Here is a 25,387-nt window from a genome sequence, read left to right as displayed (position 1 = left end):
TGCCTCTACAAATAGCACAGAGACACCTAAATACCTGCTCATCACCCATCTCGCCATCTGAGACACCCAAGTCTCTAGGACCTCAAACTCCAGGGGCACCCAAGCGCGCGCGCACGCACACACACACACACAGGCAGTACTCACGCTGGATGTGGATGAGCTGCTTTGGCATCTTGAAGTCCCCAGGGTAGAGCGACTCGTAGTAGGGGATGTTGCTCTCCGCCTCGGGCACGGGGATCACCATGCTGTCCCTCTTCTCCCCATACACCTGCTGAGCCGAGATAGCCCGCTGGAGATGGTGTTCCTATGGCAACCAAACACACACACACACACACACGTTAGACAAGGTGCATACATACACGTAAGCACATAGACACAGATAGACAAGTAGATATGTATGCAGCAAACACTAAAACACAATTGCAATCTAAAGACTTGATCTAGATGAAAAATAGGGACTCATACAACAGTCATAACAGAGTGCAAAAGTACAGGAGATCGTAATGTGATCAGATCGAGTCAGACTAGATTCTGAAGCTACAATATGATTGGCAGGGTTTCCCGCAGCACTTTGCAGCCAAGGCGGCCGCCTTAGCAAAACCAGCCTGCCGCCTTAACATCATATAAAAAAAAAAAAAAAAAAAAAACAGATAATCAGATTTTATAATCTTTACATATGTGATATGCCTCCGAATCAGAGCTAGTGAGCGGAGCTGAGCGGTGCAAATATCTCGCTCTGTTCTCAAGAATCAGTCAAATCGCGAACAGCCACAGCTCCGTTTAATTGTCAGGTGTGATGAAATGCGTTCATATTCCACTTTTTATGTCATAAACGCTGCAGGCCTATGGAACGCTTTAGTGGTAGGGTTGTCAAGTTGTTGCTTCAATTTGTGTTTTAATTTATGCAATGCACCGATGGCGAGTTCATCCGTTTGGCGCAAGTTTAAAATATTTAGCCGATGCGTGATTTGTCATTTTCGTTCTTTTGGCAATTAATCCCGACTGATCCCTTTATTTAACGTTGCCAAGCTTGTTTGTTGTTGCACTATCAGTGTTGCAGTCTTTTAAAATAAATGTTCAGAGTGAAATATATTGCCGTTGCTCTTAGTTCTTTGGGACGCTAAATTGACCGGACGCGAATTTGACCGGATAAGCGGCCGAGTACACAGCCACCTGCTCTCAGCACAGTGTCGACTTAGGCGATCTAATCGACGACGCCAAAAAATGACAATAGAGACGGCCTAGGCCCGTCCAGGCCCATCGTGCCTCTACGGCAAGATGCTTTCTAAAATTATTTAGCTAACTCCATCCCCATCAACAAACTTAGGCTATATGGCCAATATCTTTGAAATTTAACGGTCTTGGTTTTATTAGTGGGCATGCCTCAGACTCGTGTGAGCGGTATGGGAGTGGAACAGAGCGGCCACTCCGGCCTCTAAATTAAAAAGCGCTCCGCGCTCAAATTCCATCCATATTACACAAAACTATAAAATGATCTAAACTTCATTCACTCTCGGTGTATAGATTAGGACAGACTTGCGGAACAGGCTGCAGGTCAACAGTCTGACAGCCTGCATGAAGATAAGCATTAATGGTTCAATAGTAAAACAGAGCAATTACCAAAGGGCCCTTGAAATGATCTTTTTAAAGCCAAGGAGGATGGCTTGTAACAATGCTAGTTGTCAGCTCTGCCATAAGTAGTGACTGATCACATTTGCACATTTTGCTGTTTTGCACTTGTTCTATAGTTTGTAATAGTCTTTGTTAAAATTGCACAAATATTTTGAAATATTTGTATACTGTTGTATAGTTTGTTTGGTGTTGCTGGTTATTTATTTAAAATTGTAGTGTTTAATAAATAATTGTTAAATATACAGAGTCTGTAGTGTATTGCACAAAGAAGACGCCAACACCCACACCCCCCCCACCAACGGCAACCAATACAAGAACACCGCCCATCCCCATCCCCCCCCCCCCCTCAGATGGGATCGTTTCTACACCAGACACTGACTAATTTCGCACAAAGAGTGAATGGAAACGAACATTCACTTCATCATAAGTTTCAGTATAGATTGCGTGACTGAATCAGACAGCCTGCCATCATCAGCAAGAGAGCCCATTGCTAGAATTCAGATGAAATTCACAATACTGCACAGTTTCAATTTCACATTAACGTGGGTTGACAAACCTCACTAGGTTTCATATGGTTGGCATCCTCAAAAACCACACAGTCTTTACCGAAAAAAACAGACCACAGACTTGCTTTATCGCAGTATGCCACAGCATAGGCTCACCAAACTAGAATCCACGTATATCACTGCTAGTCTAGTTCCGGGGCTACGTCAGATTTGTTACCACTGGAAGCAATCGCTCGCACAGCCAACAGAGCGGTTGAGAACAGTTTCACCATCTTTTTCCTACAGCACTTTCCCCCTGTCGTCAGTTTTAGTAGTTCCAGTGTCTTTACAGTGAGGTAATTCAGGTTGGCATCCGGATGCAAGGTGGCCATGTACCCTGTGGGGAAAGCACCCTTCAGTGGAGCATAACCTACTGTGGATGAGTTAAAGGGAGGCACCACCACCACCGGTTATAGGGGCTGTAACTGACTATTCATAGTCGACCATTTTCTCAATTAATCCGTATAGTTGTTTAACTGACAATGTCAGTAAATGCTGAAAAGCATTGAACGGTATTCCCCAAAGGCCAAGATTTTCTCCATCATTGAAGAGAAAATATCGAAGCTAAAGAAGCTGTAATCCATCAGGCCTTTTTCTTAATAAATTATCAATTTACTAAGATGGTTGGCTATTCATTTAATAGACAACTAGGCTATTCGATAAATCGATTGGAGCCATATCAATGATGCACTCCTTCCTGCAGACGGAATGGGAGGCATAGAAATGGTGACCAACTTAAAAAAAGTTTCACTTTTGTTGTGTAGACTCTGTGTGCTAGGCCCCCCGACCTGCATGGGAAAACGCACGTCACACGCCGAAAGGGGACAACAGGCGTAGGTCAGAGATTAACAGACATAGGCCAACCCATTTCTTATGTGTGCTGTAACGATAAAATAAACAAGTTACACAATATGACTGGCTTGAGCAAAACCTTGGAGGGTTGAACCTGCTATCCAGTCCAAGAGAAGCACACAAGAGAGAAACTGAGCCCGATTTTATTTAATGGGAGTGTGTATGGAATCAATGTGAGATTAGCTCTGTGTGTGTGTGTGTTTTCAGTTTCATAACTCTGAAGGTTGCATCAGATCATTTTGTGTCAATCGCCTAGTTAAACCATGAGCATGATCACTAACAATGCAAACAGATGTGGTGCCAGTAGATGGCCCTGTAGGCTACAACACATTCAGTTCTGCCGCGCCCAAACAATGAATGCTGCTTTCCAGTAGTCTTGTAAATCATCGTACACTCACCAGTACAACATGTACCAATGAGTGGCTTTAGGAACGCCTTTCTCTCGAGCCACGAGGGGCATTAGCAGGAGGCTAGTCATTGTTATTGTTTTGTGCTACATGTAGCCTCTGGCTAAACGGCTGGAAAACAAATTGCTACATTGTATTGCAGGCACAGCAAGACCGTGCAATGCATGATATTGGTGAACGGATTGAAGCAGCAATGTAATCTAGTGTGTAAGAGCATTACATCAACTTTAACATGACCAACACAGTACATATGCAAAAAAATATGTAAAAAATATGTGGGGTGGTGATTACTCCAGCTATCTTCCTGTGCATGACAACATGAACACGATGCAAAAAAAAAAAATCAGCTTGATGCATAATCAACGTGACGGGTAGAGGGCCATGGACGACACAAAGAATAGCATAGCCACAAGTCAAGTCACGTTTATTTATATAGTAAGTATATTTATAGTAAGTATATTTTTTGGCCTTTTTATGCCTTCAATGACAGGACAGTGGGGAATGACAGGAAGCGAGTGGGAGAGAGTCGGGGTGGGATCCGGAAAGGACCACGGGGCAGGAATCGAACCCGGGTCAGCGGCATACAGTACAGGTGCCCCAGCCAGTTGCGCCACGGCCGGGGCAAAGTCACGTTCATTTATATAGCACACTTAAACGCAATACAATTGACCCCAAGGTTCTCAGTTAGGCTACTAAACACACAAGTTCTTGCAGATTGCATAATGTGGAGATTGCAGGAGAGGTGGAGCAGTGGTGGTGATGATGATGATTTCTGAACCTGCTGTTGCAAGTCTGTGTCGCTTTGAATAAGAGTCTGCTAAATACCCATCTTTACCTCACATATTCCTTCTAGCCTACCTATTAAAGGTGTAGGCTATTGAACATTCTAAGTTCCGCAACAATTGAAGGTTCTAAAATTCTATGTTGAATTCAATGAACCCAGATATTCTTTAGAACGTTCATTTCCCAACATTACCGTCACACCGGTGATAAGGGTTAACATGTATTCCAGTGCTTCTGCAACCGCTGTCAGTGACCCTGAAGCAAACCGCATTACCTCAGCTGAGGACCTCCCCAACATACTGATACTGGTGAGCTGCAGGAATGGTTAGGTATTCTAATGACGCAATGCCCTGTAATGTTTGTAGAGAAGTCGTTAGTGACACAAGGCGGCCATTTTTTGCAATCAACTGGTTTGTAATGAAAGTTGAGGCTATCAAGGACCACACAAGCTCACACTACCACAGTGGATGTTCTTGTTCAAACTGTGCGATAAGATAACTAGCCCATTCATACCCATACTGAAAGTAAAACTTAGTCTGGCTTTCACCAGACCAAGCTCAATCTTTTGAGATTGAACATTGGTCTGGGGAGTCCGCTATGTATTTTCTACTACAGAAGAGGCGTGATCAACTGGCCTAGTTCAAATAACTACGCAATTGGATAGTCAGTCATTCACCAATCTGATCAACGAACCGGGTGACGTTTGCAGAGCGACGCAAAAACTCCAGGCTCTCCCGCTATAGTCATCGTTTTAAACCTGTCCATAGTGCGCCAGGTGGATAAGCCAGCTTGTGATGGGTCCCGGCAAAAACATTACGGAAGCAGCAGAAAAAGATGGCGAAAAAGAAATCGCCGGCAGATCAGGCTGGGTTCACCCAACCTAAATAAAACTATACAGGAGCACACTGAAACGGAGCTTGAAAAGTACACACAACGATAATACATTACTGATGCATGACCTACAACTTATTAAATGAAAATCATTGAATTTTAAGTTAATTTTGCTCTCTGTAAGGAACAGTTGCCCCCAGTCAGTGCCCCCCCCCCGGAAATTAGTTCAAATACTCAATAGTTGGGATGTAATGACTACTCTCGATTTTAAATTCAGCTGTCAGTAGCACTAGTTGAAGCCTGGAAATATTGTAAGCAATGCAGACCTAGCCTAATTGGCTATTATCATAGTCTACTGGTTGGACTGTTCAGTTTCCCCAGGTGTGTTTAACTTTCAAAGTCATAGGCCTACTTTTATTCCTTGGGACAGGCCCTTTTCAGTCTGGGAATAAGATAAAAAATTTAATAGTCAACTTGAATGCAATAGTTTTGAACGAGCATGCACATAAATAAATGTGCATGCTGAGGAGGGGTATGTCCGTTGAGTCAGAGACAGGGGCAAGTAAAGGAGAGGCTGTGTAAGGTAGGCTACTCTTATCGTTGGAAAAGTTGCACATAGCTCTAAATATTTATTTATGCACAACGTAGTTGCATTGTGATTCATTTTCTTCTCCACAGGTTTTTAGCCGATTCACGGTGCATTGTTACATCCCTAGTCAATACAAAGAGAGTGAAATTCCCACAACTACACACACACACACAGACGGAGCTGAAGCAGCTCCCTGATGCGCGGTTAGGAGAGAGTGCGTGTGCCAGCTAAGTTGTGACCTTCTCTAGAATATCTTCTGGCAGTGTGCCAGCATTCTGTGTGTGTGTTTGTGCATGTCTTGTTTCTGTGGAAAAGGTGCTTAGTCTGTGAATGAGGTAATCTTAATCTTAGGGCAAAACTCTTGGAGTTTTGAGCGCAATCAGCCCCCTTGAAAACACACTCACAAATCACACAGCTGAAAAGTTGAAATGTGTGTTTTTGCTTAGGCTAGACTGCATCTGTGTCAACATGTCTATCCCTGCCTGCAGTACATGTTTCCCATGCCAAGGGGAGGTCAAAGCCAACCCCAATACTATGAATGATTTAACAGGCATAAACCGTCTGTTAAAGAGAATCTGTAGTAGATTGTCATTAACGCAGGGCAATATGAACCAACAATGATCTAGGTGCTGGAAGAAAACTGCATCAATGATATATTGCCATTGCACACCGCTTTCTCATAAACTGCCCGTGCACACACACACACCATATCTCAACAATACACAAAGAATACAGACCATAGTTTGTTGCAAAAACATATAGCCTACCCTATTCTGGCAGTCAGACAGACAGACATTCTAGTGCTGCATTCAGCAATTGTACTGTTAGATTAATCTTTCATTAGTGCAGTGGCTTCATTCATATCAAATATTAACCAGCTGCCTTTACTACACCACATCAACCCCGACTAAACGTCTACATAACGGCTCCCACACACAGCTGCGTGCATCGCGTTGCTGGAAACGCATCCCATTCACTTTACATGAGCTCACGTGATCCGTTGCCGAACTGAATTGTGGGTCCGTTGCGTCGCGTTTCTCCCGTCGCCTCGCGTTGAGAAGCTCAGCTGTTGCTACACCGACAGACGGCACCGGCCAATCAAGCCAATCTACGGACGGCACCAACCAATCACATAACGGTTTTACTTCAAGTCATTTGCATGGCTACCGTCGGGAAAACCCACTGGCATGCGTTGACCGAACGCAGCGGTGTGTGGGAGCCGTAAGTGTATTTCTGCACTGCTGCTGCACTGCCTACTCAGGCCAGTGTGTGTTGGGATGGGCAACGTTGACTTAAAACTAAATCACGATTCATCAAATGTTGTGTCATGATATAAAGGACAGCGTGAAAAATAGTACAATTCACCATCTTCACATCATCTTACAGTGGGATGAAACGATGAATCACAAGTCATGATATAAACGACATGTGTGAAGACTCAAGGATGAAATTAAATGGTTAAGATGAAAAAAGACTCACAATGCTCTTTTTAAACAACGAAGGGCGTAATCTACTTTTGATTTCCCTTGTTCAACATTCAGTTATCAGTTCAGACTAAACAAGAAGCATTGTAGGCGATTTTGAAATTGAGGATGCTCCGATCAGATCTAAGTTTAAGTAAGTGGTGTGGCAGCATTTTGGCTTTCCTGTAATGACATGAAAACCTTGAGATAACGACAGACAAGACAAAAACAAAATATTGTGCAAATAGTGCAAGAGGCTGATGACCTACAAAAATACCACAAGCAACATTTTTCAGACTGTCAAACAGCTCAATTTACAATGCTGCACTGCCCGAGTGACAATTGTAAGAGGACAATCCACGCTGACAAATGGGTCTGCAACTCCGCTCACCCCAACACAGCTTAAGGGCCATTGTGGTCATGATGCGGATATATGGCCAATTTCAGTGGTTGCAAATGAAGGCTTTGGGCTGCTGGTCCACACACTGGACCACTGTTCTCAGATGCCTTCTGCTAACTGCACGAAGTTACAAATTCTGAAACAGTCTTTTAATTGAGCTACCTTGTGTCTCGTGTTGTCTTTTTCATTTTTCTTTAGTTTTAAATGATTTTACCTTGTGTTTTATACACATCCGTCCCAGCAGAAAGCTGGATCTCCACGGCGACCAAAAGTTACCATCACAACTCATGTGATGGCCCCAAACACTATTGAAAAAGTAAAGCAACTCTTCTTCTTCAGTGGTTAAACTCTGCAGTCAGCCGTACTTTTTCACGTTCTGCATGCGAACGGCCCTGTGCTCACGTTGCAACACATACACACATGCCATCAGCTAGGCCCATCAGGAACATGTCTGTGCCTTAAGTTAGACATTTTAGGGGATGTCAATACTGTAGTCTAATTGTCTTTTTTCCAAATCGTAAAACGTTAAGTGTTAGCTCGCACATGAACTCGGGTACAGTGCCTGAACACTCAACCCTGTAGTATGGTGGGATGGCAAAATCAAATCATGGTGAGAAATTCCACCCGTACGCCTAGATCATGGACGATACGATATGGCAGATCCCTAGCCAGGAGACCAGAACAGGAGACATCGGGGAGAGCATCACCAACACCATCCCTCCCTTCTTCCACCCTCACGGATACAGGTTCCATAGGCCCGTATGGACACCGGTCCTCCACGCTGGTACATTTTGTTCAACTCAACCTACTTTACTCAACACCGAATCTGTCCCTTCTAAATTAGAATCTTCATTCAGGACTGATACACAAACCACAAATAACCTAGCAAGTCCCCAGATACTTTTTAAAGTCGCCCCACAGATTCTATGAAATGTTTTTTGTGCCAAAATTAAATAAATGAAATATGAAATCAATAAATAAAAAATAAAAAGATTAAACAAATAGTTAAATAAATAAAACAAATGTTGAATACATAAATAAATAAAAGATTAAATGTAAAAACCATATATACATTGACATTTACATTCCATATGCACAGTCTTGCAATGTGCCATGAAATAAATAAATACGTCAGTCACCCATCAAGGCGGTGATTTGTTGCTGCCTGGGGGAAAAAAAAAAAAAAAAAAAAAAAACAAACTTTGTGAGCATGACTGGCTGATCAGAATATAGTCATTGATAGTGCTACTGCTAACAGCCATAACCTAGGCATTTTCATTCAGAAAGATTGTGTGTTCTATGTTGCTAACTCTTGGCTGTGAGTTACCAGGACGTAAAAGCATAGCATCTAGTGCCGTCAAAAATCCTTGTCAGCTGCTGAGTTATACCCTCATATTGAGAACTAAAAAGTCTCTGGAAAGTTGTGGACACTGCTAGGGCAATGTAGCAAGCTGGCACTGACACTCACATAATAAGAGTTCACGGCATGGGCATCTCAAGCTTTATTGTTTATGCATCATATAACAAATGAGGTGAATTCAGCTCAAGTGAAGTTAACTGGGACGTCTGGGCACCCTACTATAAATAGAAGCAATAGCAAAGTCGTTTGCCATAGATAGAAGTTCGCTTTCTGTAGATGTCGATAACTAGCTAACGCTTGTGCTAACTGTTAGCGCTAGCTCTAGATGTGCACATAGCATGTATATCAACCCTCAGACACAGCAAACAGACCCATCAAATGACAGAACGCTTTCACGCCTGATATCTTCCCAAAAGTATGAATTTAGAATGAAATCCTTGTTGTTGTATGTTTCCTGAGTTATGATACAAGTCTGAGCTGTGTCCTTAGTCCAGTGTGGTTCACAGGTAGCAAGCCAGTACAGTCTGACTCTCGATCACTTTGTGTTATTTCAGGCAGCAATCAGTGGTTAGGTCCCACCTTGCTGGGTGACTGACGTATTTATTTATTTCATGGCACATTGCATGACCGTGCATATGGAATGTAAATGTAAATGTCAATGTATATATGGTTTTTACATTTAATCTTTTATTTATTTAACATTTATTTATTTATTTAATCTTTTATTTATTTATTTGAACTTTTAATTATTTATTTCATTTATTTATTTATTTAATTTTGCCACAAAAACATTCCATTACTACAATTATTAATTAATACACTACTGCACGAACAACAGAAAAGCAAAACCAACTCACTAGTAGGTAACCATGCTAGTGTGTTAAAACAGCAGTCAGACCTAAATGAAAATGGGAGATTAACAAACTGAAGAAAAAAAGCAAGTCAATTAGGTACTTCAGTTATTTAGGCCTAGAACATTCACACAGTAGCCTTACATTAAAGCAAGCCAATGCTGTTGCAGCTCTTCAGCTCTACAGCAGGGGTTCTCAACACTTTTGGTTCCAAGGACCCCTTTTGGGGGAGTAGATTTTCCAAGGACCCCCTCATAACCGTAACAATTAAGCATGCCATTCTCTGAAGTTGTTGCCAGGTCCACTATCCCATGTTTTTTGGCAGATGTGCAACTTCGTCTTTTGTCAGTTTTGGATTTTGCATCACTTGACAACATGGACTGACTCAAACATTTCTAAACATTTATCAGCTAGCTGGCTAACAAATAAGCCAAGCTAAGCAGTAGTAGGAATGGTTCTTCATGACCCAAGTGAAGTTAAATGTGGGTAAATGGACACAATTTGCTTGTTTTGTGGGTGAAAAGGGGCATCATCTCTAGATATTAATTTTTAAAATGATAAAAAAACTCAACTTTATAATTTCAAGCAAATTATTTTGCGGACCCCCTGGCTATGGGTCGCGGACCCCACTTTGAGAACCACTGCTCTACAGGATTCAAAAATGTTTCAGCTTGCTCGGAGCAAAGCATTCCATTGTATGTCCTCTGTCTGACACAGAGTACTAGTGGATAGGCTCAACCTTCAGAGACGAGCCATCTGAAAACAGACGGCACAAGGCGAAACTAGTTCACAGTTCATTTAGCGTGTTCGCATTAGCACAAAAGTGCTGAGTCAGTCTTCTGAGACCACATGAGATGTCCAAATGGCTCAAAAGGGGAAAACTCCCTTCTGCAACAGCTGCTTGAAACTTCACGGTGGTACAACAACGTCATAAACAGCACTGCCTTTTAAACAAACAAACTATTTAGCCTACTCTGTCCAGATAAAAACTAGCATTGGCACATTATTAGGTCAATATAGATCATTAGTCTGGTGACCGGGGGGCATTGTGTGCTTGTAACGCAAACCCCTTCAGACTGATCAAGGACGTCACCATAATAAATGCCATCAGCCGATGATGTTTTGAGCCAGGTCAGAAGAACTCCGTGATCTATACCAAGGCTGATGACCTGATAAGACTAATCTTTCCACATTCTAGCAGAGAGGAATAAACTGCCTCATCCTCCTCCTTATTCCTAAATAAACAAATGTAAGGATTAATGAATCTACACACGATCACAGATAACGAACATCACACTCTGGACTACACGATTGCGGTCACTTACTCACTTAAAAATCAGACAGACAGACATCAAAGCAAAACCGTTTTCCTCTGAATTGGGCAGTTTGTGTACAGTATTAAGGTAAGGGCACACAAAGAAGTCGTTACAAACCCACAGGCAAACTGGGAAAATGTTGACATGACACTAAGCTGCACACTGGCAACAAAACCAGTTGCAATGGCACCTCTAATTCTCAGTACAAGCTTGTCTACATGATAAACACTGCTCAACAGACACCCAGAATTGCTTGCACTCAAACAAACACACACACACAAACCATTACTGTCAAATTAAACACACAAATGACATGAATTATTAGTGAATATTTTTCTGAGCTTCCAAAAACAGGGAGGTGAATTTACTTATTGTCAGTCAATATATTTCAGTACAATACCAACTAGCTTGGCAAGAATCAGACTTGTGCATTCATGAAATAAGTCACTTGTCAACCATACCATTCACAGACTGAAGGTCTCTGGTTGAATGTAGCCTTGAGAGAGTTGTGAAGCAGTTTATGGAATTGAAGAATTTAAAGGGAAACTTGGCAGGATTTCCCCCTCTGCTGGAGAAATTGCACATTATGCTATTTCAAACTGTGTGAAAAGGTAATGATAAAGCACATGGATTTGTTTACAAGCTAGCGAACTGTTAGCATAAGTTGGGCAGAACTATGTGGATGTTACAAGGTAAGAAACACGATTTAAAACGAGTTTCTTGTTTCTCACTTCTCTTTCCGGGACGGTAGTCTCAATGTTGCAAGGTTGGTTTTCCGCCTGGGGACGCTTAGGGCTTGCGGGGAAAGTCACCATTTTCACCGGAACAGGTCATTTAACCATCCAAATGATTTCTAAACGGGTTTATTAAGTTGAAATAGTTGCCAAGTTCTCCTTTAACAAAATATAGGTTAGGTTTTCATACATATATTGAAGTGTACTTTTTTGTAATTAGGATGAAGTGCTTTGTAGTGTCTGAATGTGCAGAAATTCAAAAGTGAACATCCATTGAACATTTAGTTTAGCTGTACCCTGGAGTTCTCGTGAGGGCTACATTTTAATTTACTCAGCGAGTGACTCTGGCGACGAGTAATGATGCTCATAACCCCATTAAACCAAGCTGCACCAATCACATCAATGTATCTGATATAGGCGGGCCAGAGGCAAGCTAAACAGATGACGACAGCGCTGTTACGTCGATGTCCGGAAACGTTAATCTTTCGGATTGGGTCAACTGGTCAACTAGCTGGTTTGCTTAATTTGTTGACTACCAAGTTCAACAAAGTACATTGTTTCCCTTTACACAAAAGTATGTGCACTTCAAACAAGCAGCTTCTCAACGCATGCATTACATAGCCTACACAGAACTGAACTGCAACAAAAAATCTGTGTAATTGATTGACATGTCACACTGTACAGCGTGGTGTGTAATCGATTGACATGTCACACTGTACAGCCTGGTGAGTTCAGATGGACTCAGGAGACCGCCGACATACTAAAGTCAACAAGCTACAGACTAAACTAAAAAGCAGGTGCTTTACATAGCGAGTACTACTCCACTGACACAACTTGCTTTCATACAGAATACAAACAGACTGAACACCACACACACACACACACACACACACAGGTCAGTGGGTCAGGAGTCAATTATCACATACAGCCTATTTACACAAATCTCTTGGGAGCATTACATCACACACACACGGAGGAAGGAGACAAGGCCTCTCTGGGACCTCTGAGCATCTGTTCTGTTCTAAAAACACACAACAGCCAGAGAAACAAACCGTAAGCACCAAAATCCTCCCTCCAACACCACTGCAGCTTTTGACCCATCAAAACACCATATCTCCATCATCCAAAGTAACGCTTCATTGCTCTACCGAAAACATCCATAATCACTCCATCATCTTCAGTCCTGTACTGCGGACTCTCCTCAATCACCTGTCCTCCGCATCATCGTCTCCTCCTCCATCATAAATCCACATCTGGCACCTCAGCAGTACTTCAACTACAGCCTGAGCTGAGTGTCTCCATAGCGATGGCATTCCCATCCATCCTCTAGTTAGTGACAGCAGTGTTCCGAGTGGCCTCATGAATACTCCTCACAGCAGCAGCCCCACTCACGTGACGTAGTGCCTGGTGTGTGTGTGTGTGTGTAAAAAAAGGTTCACACCGGGCCATCTCTCTCTGTGCAGAGGGCAGGAGAACAATATGAAGGACGAGTGGGGTACAACATGGCCCCGCATGCGGAGACGGCTCTTAGAATCTTGCACTTTTAAAATTTGTGTAAATGTGCGAGGGAAATAAACAGAAAGAAAACAGAAAAATCATGCAACTATACTGGCAGCAATAGCTCAGTCAAGATTCGTTCTAAATCACAACCTGGTTTGTGTGTAGCATCTCTATGGTACAGCACCTTGTAGGATTTGGACCCAAGTAGAGCAATTATACACCAAATCATAGCTCTAAGGCTATACGGTATACCACACACACGTAAACACAAACTACATCAAGTGTGGCTACTTTCACACATACATTACACAGACAGAAACTGACAAGCTGACTCACTAACTGATTCACAGAAGAGCCTACATAACCAGTCACACTGCTGCTGTGGAAGAACAACGTAATCAGACACCCACTCAACAAACTACCGTGCAGACAGATAAATCAAGAGTGGCCACCAGAAGACATCCAACATGTAATCAAGGCTCCATCACAATATAGGACCTTCAGCATATACCAGCCCTGTGTGCGCGCGCGTGTGTCCTCTTGGGATAGGGAATCACAGCCTGCATGTGGGGTAATTAAACCATCATTATAAGCCTCATAATTAACACACTGGCTTCACGTCAGACGGGACACTTAACGAGCTCATTAATATTCCTCCTCTATGCAAATGAGGACTGAGCTCCTCCATGAGCGAGGCGATTCAAAGTGAAGAAACTTCACTGCAGTCACCTAGACCTACTAACACACAAACACACTAACATGCGCACACCCACCCACACACACAGAACTGTACAAACTTCAGATCGGAAATGGCGGCAACGATTGCTTTAATTGTTAAGTCCCAGAGCTGATTGCCTTGCTAAGTCACACCCGTGGAGCCAATTACTAACACATGGCTCTCGCTCACACACACACACCAAACCCAGCTCAAATATATTTTCTCCATCTCACAGATGAACACAGCCCTCATGTGAAACATGCCATTCAGGTTTGGTTGAGACACAAACCTCAAACCTGTTTTACAGGCAGTGTACTCAGACTACAGTAAACAACAAAGTACAGCCAACCCCACACAGAAATAAGGAAGTCCATTAATTTGTAGGTTTGAAATAGGAGCACTGCTCAAACAATGCCTTGGCAAATGATTCATCCAAGATAATGAATACTGGAAGAGACATGCAGATAGGCTAGTTAATGTGAGACTGCTCCAATTACACAGGAGCTCACTCTTCCTCCTTCCTTAATGCAAGCACCGCGCACACACACACACACATACACAATCCTGCAGCCCATCTGAAAAGTTCCAGTACACTCCAGTAAAGACCAAACCACCCCTTCAACATAATACAAATACAGTGTATCCATACAGCAACAGCAGATAACAAAAACTTGTGTCTGCCAAGGCTTCTTCTTGACAGCCTAGTGCAACAATCTAGTTCTGCAAACTCTATGCACAAACCCTCAACCTCCTGTTGCAACAGCACACATTAGGTGCTGAATGATGTACATGCACTACCTGAGGTTGACACCTGGACACACATACACACACACATCAGCGTCTGAAAGCAGACATTCTTCCAGTCCCAGGCATGTCTACCAGAAGTGCCTCGCGGGCAGTCGGGCTACTAGGGCTAAACAAGTAAACAAGGTCTAAGCAGAGTAGCCTGTGTTTACCGTGCTATTTAGTTTAGATGAGCATTCATATCAGCATTTTTAAAGCTGGGCACACAGTTTAGAAGAACTGACGTTACCGGTTAAGTACCGGCAAAGTGCAGTCCGCAGGAAAAGTGTGGATCCCTAACATAAACTGACATTTTTGTTTCTAATATTTACAACTAATAGCACGATACATATAAAGACTGTAAGAACATTGCTTGCGGCTCAGGAAATACTATGTTCTATTGACACGTGCGCCCAGCCCGTGGGCTTTCAACACAGTCTTGTAACTGGGCGCCCGCCTACACATTGACGAGACATTCAATCATGAAGCTTGGTCAAAAACAGAGGTAACAAAAAAAATCTCCCGATGGCTCATTGAGAATACTCAACGGAGGTATTTGTGCATGATTATGTAAACGTTAACATTGCATCTGCATCAGGAGACTCCCTGGCAAGCTCGACTTCAGGAATATTCATGTAGCGTAACGTTAACGCCAGTGCAATGCAAAATGCATGTAGAAGCATGTTCTAGCCTAATGTGCTCACCAACAGAGATGACAGGACATTGACACCACATATACTAACGTATGCCATCAAAGCGCTAGGGTTATCGTTACCGGCGAAACATTAACAACTGGAAGATGCCTGCCCATGTAACGTTACGGTTAACCATTAACAGTCTCTGAAGATTTAAGCTGATAGGATTGCAACAAGTCAAACACGTCGCTTGCAGGGAAATTTGACTGGAATGTCACTTTGTTGTAGCAGGGAAAAAGACAAACAGGCGTTTGCATGCAAGGACCTAGTACCAACATAATTCGTGTGCACATATCGTGATGGCCCATCACAGACCCAGCTTCGCCCTCTGCTGTCGAATCTCAATACCTGCAGCGTTAACAGGCCCATCCCAAGCACAGAGAAAGTCAACAAAATGGCGGATTGAGGCAAAGTCACGTGACTCCTTTGTGCATTGCAAACCAATTATTGACAAAACAACCCGACACAACCCAACTCTTGCACTCAAAATAGAACAAATATAACCTTATACATGAAATATTTGCACAAATTTCGACGGAGCACGAATATTACTTCACATACTACCGTGTTCAAGAAAAACAGAAATGGCGGCCATTTTGTGCAAGCTTGCGCAGACAAGATAGGGGCGCCCGCCTTACGAAGAAAACATGGCGAAATTACAAAATGCCATATCTGAAACCATAAAACATACCGATTCCTCCTCCTTTTCCATCCCCGTCGGCATCTGCGGTACCGCTCGGTTAATTGAGGCATATTCGTGCAGGTCTGGCAAGTCCTCGCAGCGGAAGACGGGTAGTGGCTTGGTAGCGTCCAGCGCCCGTGCCCGAAACGACAATTTACTCATTTTTTATAATGAAAGGTGCAGCATATATCTATCCGATCCCCTACGAATCACAACTGTACAAATGTTAGTTCTCATTGATGGAACTGTGGCGTTCTCCAGGAGTCAACCGTTCGATTGGTTACAAAATATGGGTATGGCGAGAAGAACGGAGCCGGGAAGGCCCGGATCTTGGTCGCTCTCTCTCGGTCTCTTTTTTTCCGTAGCTCCGCTCCCTCTCCCTGGTTCAATACGCCATGGCCAACATGGCGGACATTAAAAACTCTTTAACTCTGCGTTCGCTTCTAGCGGCCCAACCCCCGATCACACACCAGCCATTCCCACAAGGTTTAGCACGCGTGCGCGTCCGAGCCGCCCGCAGGGAAGGAGGCGGGGGTAACGGAGTACGCTTCTTCTTGCGTCTCTTTCCCACCCACGATGACACCAAAGGCACTCCGCGTCAGCCGCAAACCAAACGCCTTGCATCCATGATTTTCTCCATCGCTCTTGCTAGTCAATCCATCAAGAGCTGACGCATTTATAATTCATTTCATGCCACTGCTAGTACAACTGACAAGGATCGGCCAGCAGTTTGGACAAAACGATTTTCAAATGAATTTCTCCAGCCATAGAAGTCGTGACCATCTCAGCCTACGCGGTCTGGAATAACTGTTATTTAAAGCATTAACGTTATCACGAAACGTATGGTTTTAACCAGATTTGCAGACTGCAAAATAGCAGTGACATGCATATTTAACTATACTGATACACATTGTCACTGAGCAGGCATTTTCACATTAAAGATCACCTTTATTTCAAAACTCGTCCACTACAATATCGAAGGCCACAACATAATCATTCTCCCAAGGAGCAGTGACAGGATATGTTGACACACATCGCCCTCCTGTGGCTGTCGAGTGCAACATGAATCCTGTCTACATTTGCAAAATTGTGGCACATTACCAACCAGATTACACACAGCATTTAAAATTAGTGACCAGTGTTGGCAAAGTGATGGCAGTGGAAAAGGGCCTACAATCTAAGAGCACAGGAGAGGAGAGATGTCTGGATGTAGCGATTAGCCCTTTTAAATGTCACCACAGAGGCAGTCCGCCACTGATAAAACTAGCATGCCCATAACTGAAGTAATATCATCACTTTAAGACACATAACCAATTTACCACCACACATACAACTAATTTTCCCATTACAGAGCCCAGATGCATGGGCACATAGTGCAACTGATGCATTTGGGCACATTTTTGCCTGACTGGACAGTGCTTTCAAATGAAGGGAATTCACAATTCTAATAAGATACTACATAGTGGATGATGTGAATGTCTACCAGCCACTCGGACAAATGGTTAAATTCACCAGCCACTCAATAGTAAAATTGTAATTGGCGTCACTTTCATATTTTACCAGCAGTATGTTGCTGGCTGGTTCTAAATTCCGTCTATGTGTAGACCACTGAATTAAAATGGCAGACTGCACCTTTAACCCCCTCAACATCATAGATATACCAGGCTATGCTAGTCTACGATCAGTTTTTGTGTACCTTTAACCCACTCACAACACAGCAGAGATAGCCTACCAGGCTATCCTAGGCCAATTTCAGTCTCTGTGTAGGCTACAGAATCAAAATCATATGCTGTACCCTTCATCCTGAATATGAATGCATTGCATTGATAGAATCCTTTTACAGATGTCACTCTCTGAACTCTAAACAATTCGGAGGCCCATTCATGGGAATTCAAATTCTACATCTCGGTTTGTAACATCACTGATATCGCTAATGGAGCTCTCCAGAACACCACTGTACTTACCGCTCACATGTATAAAATCCATTGTCATAGTCTTCACACACAGACACATTTAGGGTGAATCATCCACCAGGAAAATCACTTTCCCTAAGGCCTGTAGGGATAAAGAGAAGGACCATGAGCGCAATCGTGTAGGGTGTAGGGTTGTGTGTAGGGTTGGGCACCAAAATCAGTGTTTCCCATACATTTACTTATTTGTGGCGGCCCACCACAATATCAACATTGACCATCACACAATGATATTCCACGTTGTACTAAATTGTGCTTAAATCTGGTTAGCATCATAACCACGTTGTGCTAATTTGTTAAAAACTGTTATATTCAAGTCAATTCTGCAAACCAACCACCACAAATGGAATTCAATTCTCTGGGAAACACTGAAAATCATATTTCTAACTAAACAACTGGCTAATCGCAAAGGCTGAAATAAATCATACGACTTGCAACTCTGTCCCAATAGTTAAACTGGTCACATCTATGATATTTATATTGATTGAATGGGCATTATTGTTTATTATTGCCATTTTCCTTGATTTTCATTGTTTATTTCATTAGGCTATTGATTGAATTGACATTGTTGTTTATTATTGCTATTCTCCTTAACGTAGTCTGACCAACATTTTAAATTGTTCCCTGTTAAATTTAAGTATTTTATTGTTTTGTATTTGTATATATATATATATATGATATTTATATTCATGTCATCGTCATCCTCCTTGTGTGACAGGCAATGAAGCTCACCTAACAGGACTCATGTAGTAAGGATGTTCACCACATAAAGGCAGTGAGTGGTACTGGCTCTTTGCAGTTTTCCCTCAAATGTACAAATTAACAACAAAAAAGAAGTTAAATCAAAAGAAGAATGCCCACCAGACTAACTCATATGTACATGCTTGTTACTCTATTGAGACAATGGAACTGACTAATGTTTGGCTATCTAGTCCAAGGGATCACACCTTGAAATTTCAGCTCAAATCCATTTTGCCATTTTGTTTCTTTGAAAAGGCAATATTTTCCAATTAGGCATGGATTTGAATTTTATCTCCCATTTAAAAACACTATGAATTCAAGAAGCGTACAAGCATCTTGATTGAAAAAAGATTTAGTTAGTGTGTAGAGTACTAGTGTGTAGAGTACTAGTGTGTAGAGTACTAGTGTGTAGAGTACTAGTATGTAGAGTAAGGTACTAGTATGTAGAGTAGAGTACTAGTGTGTAGAGTACTAGTGTGTAGAGTACTAGTGTGTAGAGTACTAGTGTGTAGAGTACTAGTATGTAGAGTAAGGTACTAGTATGTAGAGTAAGGTACTAGTATGTAGAGTAGAGTACTAGTGTGTAGAGTACTAGTATGTAGAGTAAGGTACTAGTATGTAGAGTAAGGTACTAGTATGTAGAGTAGAGTACTAGTGTGTAGAGTACTAGTGTGTAGAGTACTAGTGTGTAGAGTACTAGTATGTAGAGTAAGGTACTAGTATGTAGAGTAAGGTACTAGTATGTAGAGTAAGGTACTAGTATGTAGAGTAAGGTACTAGTATGTAGAGTAAGGTACTAGTATGTAGAGTAAGGTACTAGTATGTAGAGTAAGGTACTAGTATGTAGAGTAAGGTACTAGTATGTAGAGTAGAGTACTAGTGTGTAGAGTACTAGTGTGTAGAGTACTAGTATGTAGAGTAAGGTACTAGTATGTAGAGTAAGGTACTAGTATGTAGAGTAAAGTACACAACATAGACCTACGTTGATATTTTCAGCACAGTTGAACTATGAAATACGAGGCAATCCAAACAAGTCAGCTGTAATGAAATTAAGCATGCAAATGTGTTTGGACAACCTGCCAAAATGAAATGAAACTCTGAAAAATTCTACAATAAATTAGAGAAGAGACAAGTGTGTAGAGTACTAGTGTGTAGAGTACTAGTGTGTAGAGTACTAGTGTGTAGAGTACTAGTGTGTAGAGTACTAGTGTGTAGAGTACTAATCTGTTGATTATTTTCTGATACAATGCATTGTAATACATATTAATTCTGAATAATGACCATGTTCAAAACTAGTATGTAGAGTAAGGTACTAGTATGTAGAGTAAGGTACTAGTATGTAGAGTAAGGTACTAGTATGTAGAGTAAGGTACTAGTATGTAGAGTAAGGTACTAGTATGTAGAGTAAGGTACTAGTATGTAGAGTAAGGTACTAGTATGTAGAGTAAGGTACTAGTATGTAGAGTAAGGTACTAGTATGTAGAGTAAGGTACTAGTATGTAGAGTAGAGTACTAGTGTGTAGAGTACTAGTGTGTAGAGTACTAGTGTGTAGAGTACTAGTATGTAGAGTAGAGTACTAGTGTGTAGAGTACTAGTGTGTAGAGTACTAGTGTGTAGAGTACTAGTGTGTAGAGTACTAGTATGTAGAGTAAGGTACTAGTATGTAGAGTAAGGTACTAGTATGTAGAGTAAGGTACTAGTATGTAGAGTAAGGTACTAGTATGTAGAGTAAGGTACTAGTATGTAGAGTAAGGTACTAGTATGTAGAGTAAGGTACTAGTATGTAGAGTAGAGACAAACTGTCTTCGTTCAATTTCAATGAGAACTGTCTTCGTTCAATTTCAAAAATTACAAAGTTAAAATGGGTGTGGCCACTGGCCAATGACATGAAGAATAGGCCTACAATAATGTTTTATGCAAATCAATATGATAAGTGATCTATAAAAGGGAGTGATGCCAGAAAGAAAGTAGCCCACACCTTTAACATAGCAATCTTTAGTTACACTGTCAGTTACAGTAGCAACCTTAAGGTAGCTCCTCCTAGAAACAGGCTTGTGCAACAACTTTGTGAGCACATCAAAGTTTTGGAAAAACATTTGGAAAAAAGGTCCATGATTCATTAAGTTACTTCTTTAAAATCATGTTGTTGGGTAGCGTTAGGGTACTAGTAAAAATCATCCTCTATATGTTGATAGTAGTTACCTCTTTTTTCTAGGGTACTAGCGTGTAGAGTACGGTACTAGTGTGTAGAGTACTAGTGTGTAGAGTACTAGTATGTAGAGTAAGGTACTAGTATGTAGAGTAGAGGTACTAGTGTGTAGAGTAGGGTACTAGTATAAGTAAAGGTACATAGAGGTTTTATTGCAGCCTAGAAGAGTCACATTTTACAAAACTTTACATTTGTAATGAACTCCCTCTATTTTGGTGGCCCCTCAAATGCTTAGTTTCAACGGTTAGAATCACAGGTGCGCTGAGCTGACTCATGATGTGACTGGTGAAAAAAGCAACTCTAGCCCAAATGGGCCAATGACCAAAGTTGCCGTGTTCCTATATAAAAATGCAGTAGGGTCCAAAGGCGAAAGTCCTTTTGGTTTCACAGCATTACATAGCTACTATTTGGAGCAACTTGTGTAAAAGGAGTTGAAGACTGGGTGATTTATGGATTTTAGGGTACTAGCGTGTAGAGTACGGTACTAGTGTGTAGAGTACTAGTGTGTAGAGTACTAGTATGTAGAGTAAGGTACTAGTATGTAGAGTAGAGTACTAGTGTGTAGAGTAGGGTACTAGTATAAGTAGGGTACATGAGAATTGTGCTGGCCCCATTACTGGCCTAGAAGAGTCACATTTATACAAAACTGTTATTTTATTACATTGTAATGAACTCCCTCTATTTTGGTGGCCTCAAATGCTTAGTTTCAACCGGTTAGAATCACAGGTGCGCTGAGCTGACTCATGATGTGACTGGTGAAAAAAACAACTCTGGCCCAAATGGGCCAATGACCAAAAAGTTGCCGTGTTCCTATAAAAAATGCAGTAGGGTCCAAGACGAAAAGTCCTTTTTGGTTTACGGCACGTACATAGCTACTATTTGGAGCAACTTGTGTAAAAGGAGTTGAAGACTGGGTGATTTATGGATTTTTGAAACATACCTGGACTTTTGAGATCGGATGTGTCTGTATTGTTACAAGCAAACACATATAAAGATAACACTGACTAGACTAGTTCTACCTTTAGGATCGCACAAGAGAAAAAATATGCCTCTCTCCTTTCTAAATACAGCTCCATCATGTAGAAATGTCCAGATTCTTACAACATTGTCCAGGAAAGACCAGCGAGATAGAATCCATGGGAAAGTCTATTTTTGTGACAAGAATATCAAAGCCACTAGTGTGTAAGCATTCCTCTCGCTTTAGAGGCGTAATAATGGGTGATTTGAGAGTGTGTAAAAGGGGTGTTCTTAGGCCCATATTTTTTCCGTACATAGTGTTCATGAGCTGGGACCACAGTGACAGGCATATGCTTACATGAGGTTGACTGAGCTTTTTAATGAAAAAGCTGTGTCATTGATGCATGAAACAGCATAGCATTAGCTGTGCATATTAGGCCCTATTCAATTAATTTAGGCCATCATTTCATGAGCCTGTATACAAATGCACTGGGTTCCTCAAATGTCATGGCACATCCCACTTTGCCTCGGCACACTGCTTGAGAATGACTGCTCTAAGAGATTCTGCCCAGGACAGTTGTTTCTAATCTATGGTCTCTTCTTCCTGTTCACCTAGGGAAGAGAATGATTCATGAACTGTTTCAGAGAATGTTAATCGGTACTGTCACCAGCAGAGGGCTCTCAGGGATGCCATCCTGTCCTCAATAATGGAGCTACTTACTAGTAGTGGTGGACAAAGTAGCAGCCACACAAGTTAAGGACAGTTGTGCTATAAAATACATGTATAAATATGAGTTGACGTGGATGGACATTCAGAGGCCTTGATTCAGTATGAAATGTTATCCAGTGTCTGTAAGCAGAGAGAAGGGTATAGCCTACAATGTTGGTGTTTGTGCTCCCTGGTAATCTTACCCTGGTGGCTGATCATCAGGAACAGGATATAAACAATTTCAAATATGATTTACATGAGACTACGTGCAGCCTACGTAAGAGTAATTATAGGAATTAAGGAGTAATTATAACCAAATTGCCTGACAAGTGACCTGACACCGTTGTTTTCTCTTCCCTCTACAACAAAACATCATAATTGAGCGTGGGGAAATGTCCCCTCCTCACCCTGGCCAGGGGCGGAAGGACTGTGCTCCAGCCTTTCCTACCCGTGGTGAAACTGGGTCATATTTGGGGAATGCGGGAGTCTTGAGCTGGAGATCGGAAGAGCCGTTTTCAGTGTCACAGGAGGATTGTGTAATTCAGGGCGCGTGTGGGGGGAGGGGGCAAAACTACTCACCAGTCAGCAACTAGGGGGCACTTCACAAATTAACACAAACGTTTGATTATTTAGTCTTGCCCCGTCATAAAGCTTAGCGTAGCAAAAGTTACGGTTGGGACATTGGGAACAGTGAAAAATCACGTTTGCTGATTGCCGGAGCCAGCGGCGGAGAGCCCTGCCTTTTCTCAAATGGTTACTGTATCAGCTGCAATTAGATGAGACGAAGGCGGTGTGGAAGACACAACCACGCCACAAAAACACCCACCAGCAGTAACAGTAAAATCACGCCACAGACCTCGGCAGAACAACTGGTGACGCCACTTCGGAGGCTGTTAAAAGGCATGTCAACACATGTAACAAAGAAAAATATATACCGGGGTAAGTTCAGGGTAGATTTAGGAGATGGTGTCACAGCGCCACCGTAGACTAGCCATTTCTATGAGCACCTATTCTAGCCCCCATGCGCAACAGAGCGAACCACCGGTGAGACCGAATTTAACATTACAGCGTGAAAAGACGGCGTCGTCAGCCCTACGAGTTGCCATCTGTAACGACCATTAACGTTAGCGTCCGGTAGGGAACGTAAAGAGGAAGTCAGCCGCGAAGTTTAAGGCGAGCATCCTTGAGAGAAAAAAAACGAACAGACGAGTCTCAACATTTCATTATCATACGCAATAAAATCTTTAATTTTATTCATCGATATCTCAACAATATCTTATCGATCGTTAGCCAACTAGTAAAATGAGAAGTTACATACAAAGAGGTTCCTTGAAAGCTAAGCATATTGTTAATTTGTATCGGTTGTCTAACGTTACATTGACCCTTAACGTTACGTGGTTAATTAGATTAAAGAATGTTAACATTAGAAGCTAAATCGACTATGATTACAAATTGAGGACTAACATTAACTAACAATCGACGCTAGAGGTGCAATGTTGGCCATCTTCCTTGAAAGAAACGAATGGAAAAAACTGATACGTGTTCGAAAATTACTTCGACAAAAAGTGCAACGTACACATTTTGCGCTGCAGGCATTTCGGTGGCTAGATGAAACCCCCCTTTTAGCAGGGAAAAGTATCTGCTCAGTCAACCAAGACAGCTTATGGTAGCATTATAAAGTTTAATTTCAACACATCTATACATTTAAAACGATGAATTCTTGAAATTATGCTAGTCGACAGTAGTTCAGAGTGCTAGAATGAAGGGTCGATCATTTTCTCCATTTCCCTGTATTTTCAGTCACAATATTTGCGAGGAAATCGAAGGTTAAAGCGACACCCTGGGCGGAATTCGCATTGAAGAATGTCTGACGAGCTAGCTAACTGGCTAACGTCATACATTTCAGACAGCTACTGTTACTAACGGAAAGAAGACTAGAAAAGAAAAGAATAGCATCACATCCACTTATCACAAGACACGAGGAAGACTTTCAAGTGTATAAACATGGACAAATAAAAAATAACTTACCGTGTACCCCTCTAGGGTGAAAGATGGCAATTTCGCTCAACATGATGAGCAAGTGAGCCATCCCTCGGGCAGACAGCATAGTTGGGTACTAGCTAGCCAATGTAGAGCTGTAAGCTAGTTAGCTACAGAAAACAGACATCATGTCTCGTTGACCAAATCACTTTGGACAACTTCTACAATGTCACTGGCGTCGCTTGGTCTAATGCTTCTGTTGTATCCGTTTAGGCAGGTAAAATCCATCGACTGACCATTCAAGAGACTACTGTGGAAGGTGGAAGCCAGCTTTTAACCAAACGAAGGCGACTCTATGGTTTGGGGTTAACAACTTTGCATTGGTAGATCGGAGCTCTGTGATTGGACGACGCATGGCACCAATCACCTGTGGAGAGCGCCGGGCCGTGCTGCAAGCAGAAAGTTCGATGTTGTGCACTGTGTGTGTGCAGAGTGCAGACCTACCGCGGCTCAGCGGCGGTCATCGAGAACGAGAGCAAGGAGAAAAGAACGGAACCAGGGATTCATAATAAGATGATGTAACGCTACATGGTATACGGATATGATACGTGACCTGTATAAATAGCCACAAACCTCGTGATTTTCCATCGGTTTTCTTAAAAGAGAGAATAATGTGCAA

General features: G+C 42.1%; 1 pseudogene; it reads right to left on the bottom strand.

Annotated features, from left to right (window-relative positions):
• LOC125309457 overlaps window positions 1–16,642 on the bottom strand; it is a 26,834-nt pseudogene extending 10,192 nt beyond the window's left edge.
• Window positions 16,643–25,387: the final 8,745 nt, after the last annotated feature.

Source organism: Alosa alosa, chromosome 16, assembly GCF_017589495.1.
Source record: "Alosa alosa isolate M-15738 ecotype Scorff River chromosome 16, AALO_Geno_1.1, whole genome shotgun sequence".
In the NCBI taxonomy this organism is placed as follows: Eukaryota; Metazoa; Chordata; class Actinopteri; order Clupeiformes; family Clupeidae; genus Alosa; species Alosa alosa.
Note: the sequence above shows the minus strand (reverse complement) of the source record. Positions and strands in the feature narration are given on the sequence as shown.